Source organism: Phyllobates terribilis, unplaced genomic scaffold, assembly GCF_046119375.1.
Source record: "Phyllobates terribilis strain yellow unplaced genomic scaffold, ASM4611937v1 Scaffold_1975__1_contigs__length_183079, whole genome shotgun sequence".
Taxonomy (NCBI): domain Eukaryota; kingdom Metazoa; phylum Chordata; class Amphibia; order Anura; family Dendrobatidae; genus Phyllobates; species Phyllobates terribilis.
Window position 1 is genome coordinate 180,001 of NW_027364735.1, and position 3,080 is coordinate 183,080.

Genomic DNA, 3,080 nt, shown 5'->3' on the forward strand with positions numbered 1-3,080 from the left:
GTGCTTCCCCGCACAGGGAGCGATTCGGACGACGGGCCCCCACGCCTGGCTGGGTGGGCGCCCCGCCGTTCGCCCGTACGGGTCGTCGGACCACTGCCTTCGCTCGGTTCGGGTCAAACTCCCCACGGCTCGGCCACCTCCGCAGACGGGAGGCGAGGCCGGCATGCGCGCCCAAAGATAGGTGTCGGAAGCCCGGGGGTAGAGGAGGAAGGGGACCGCTCACCTTAAGCCAGCGCGGGCTCCAAAGCCCGGGCCGAGCGAGCGGCGCCACCTCCCCACCCGGGAGCGCTGCGCCAGATCGATCGGAGGAAGAGCAGGGGTGCATGTAGGGACTTGCCCAAGTACGGAGGCTGCAAACCCCTGTCGTCGGGAGATACGTGCCCACGAGTCCTGGAAGCGCGACTCGGGTACAGGCGCCCTTGCGGGGGGGTACTGGATGTGGAACAGCACTGGGGTCGAAGCCACAAAAGCATCCGCCCTCATGGAGCCTCTCCTCGGCCTAAAAATCCCAGATTTTAGCCTTGACGGCGCCCCCATGTGGAGAACCAGGGCCCGCGGGGGGGTCTGGCCAGGCTCACTTCAACCCAGGAACACCTCTCTGACTTGGGATAGGCGACCGGCAAAAGTCCCCCCACGCAGCTGCGGAAGCCTGGGTTCAGCCAAGGTGCAGACCTCCAGCCGAACAGGGACTCATAGCCAAAACGCATACCCAGGCCTACGGAGGTGAAAACCAGCTTAAATGAGTCGAAATGTGTCGGGGCTGAGAGGTACCTCTCTCTCATATATTCTGCCGGTGGTGTGCAAAACTGGGTCTTTGCATGGAGTGTCACCCTATACCCACTTTAGGGACGCATGCAAAAAAGTGCCCGATCGCCTGGAACTGTCAGGCGGATTCGGCTCCCTGGAATTTCCTCATTCTGGTTCTTTTTCACTTTTTGTCTCTTTTGCGACATCTAGTGGGCAGGCTGCATTACTGCAACCGGGGACACCTCAAAACGCTTGGAACTGGGGAGCGGGCTCAATTTACAAACGTTTTGCGGGTCCTGGAAGTCAAAATTGTGACTTCTGAAAACGACTAAGTATCAAGGACTCATCGCGCGAATCGCTCTGGAACTGAAATCGGATGCGCGCACTGACATGCTCCCCTCTCTGGAAGTCTGACACAAGTTGAAAAATTTTCTAAGTCCCCAAAAATTTTTTTTTTCAACTTTTTTTCAATTTTCCCCCTGTGGGATATATATTTTACCCACACTTTTGGAGCCCTCCTGGGATGCCCTCTAACATACTAGAACCTCATTTTGTGGAAGTTTTCACAAAATTGTGAAATTTTCCAAAAAGTCAGAAATTTTGCAAAAACGACTAAGTATCAAGGACTCATCGCGCGAATCGCTCTGGAACTGAAATCGGATGCGCGCACTGACACGCTCCCCTGTCTGGAAGTCTGACAAAAGTTGAAAAATTTTCTAAGTCCCCAAAAATTTTTTTTTTCAACTTTTTTTCAATTTTCCCCCTGTGGGATATATATTTTACCCACACTTTTGGAGCCCTCCTGGGATGCCCTCTAACATACTAGAACCTCATTTTGTGGAAGTTTTCACAAAATTGTGAAATTTTCCAAAAAGTCAGAAATTTTGCAAAAACGACTAAGTATCAAGGACTCATCGCGCGAATCGCTCTGGAACTGAAATCGGATGCGCGCACTGACATGCTCCCCTCTCTGGAAGTCTGACACATGTGTGAAAATTTTCTAAGTCCCCAAAAATTTTTTTTTTCAACTTTTTTTCAATTTTCCCCCTGTGGGATATATATTTTACCCACACTTTTGGAGCCCTCCTGGGATGCCCTCTAACATACTAGAACCTCATTTTGTGGAAGTTTTCACAAAATTGTGAAATTTTCAAAAAGTCAGAAATTTTGCCAAAAACGACTAAGTATCAAGGACTCATCGCGCGAATCGCTCTGGAACTGAAATCGGATGCGCGCACTGACACGCTCCCCTGTCTGGAAGTCTGACAAAAGTTGAAAAATTTTCTAAGTCCCCAAAAATTTTTTTTTTCAACTTTTTTTCAATTTTCCCCCTGTGGGATATATATTTTACCCACACTTTTGGAGCCCTCCTGGGATGCCCTCTAACATACTAGAACCTCATTTTGTGGAAGTTTTCACAAAATTGTGAAATTTTCCAAAAAGTCAGAAATTTTGCAAAAACGACTAAGTATCAAGGACTCATCGCGCGAATCGCTCTGGAACTGAAATCGGATGCGCGCACTGACATGCTCCCCTCTCTGGAAGTCTGACACATGTGTGAAAATTTTCTAAGTCCCCAAAAATTTTTTTTTTCAACTTTTTTTCAATTTTCCCCCTGTGGGATATATATTTTACCCACACTTTTGGAGCCCTCCTGGGATGCCCTCTAACATACTAGAACCTCATTTTGTGGAAGTTTTCACAAAATTGTGAAATTTTCAAAAAGTCAGAAATTTTGCCAAAAACGACTAAGTATCAAGGACTCATCGCGCGAATCGCTCTGGAACTGAAATCGGATGCGCGCACTGACACGCTCCCCTGTCTGGAAGTCTGACAAAAGTTGAAAAATTTTCTAAGTCCCCAAAAATTTTTTTTTTCAACTTTTTTTCAATTTTCCCCCTGTGGGATATATATTTTACCCACACTTTTGGAGCCCTCCTGGGATGCCCTCTAACATACTAGAACCTCATTTTGTGGAAGTTTTCACAAAATTGTGAAATTTTCCAAAAAGTCAGAAATTTTGCAAAAACGACTAAGTATCAAGGACTCATCGCGCGAATCGCTCTGGAACTGAAATCGGATGCGCGCACTGACATGCTCCCCTGTCTGGAAGTCTGACAAAAGTTGAAAAATTTTCTAAGTCCCCAAAAATTTTTTTTTTCAACTTTTTTTCAATTTTCCCCCTGTGGGATATATATTTTACCCACACTTTTGGAGCCCTCCTGGGATGCCCTCTAACATACTAGAACCTCATTTTGTGGAAGTTTTCACAAAATTGTGAAATTTTCCAAAAAGTCAGAAATTTTGCAAAAACGACTAAGTATCAAGGACTC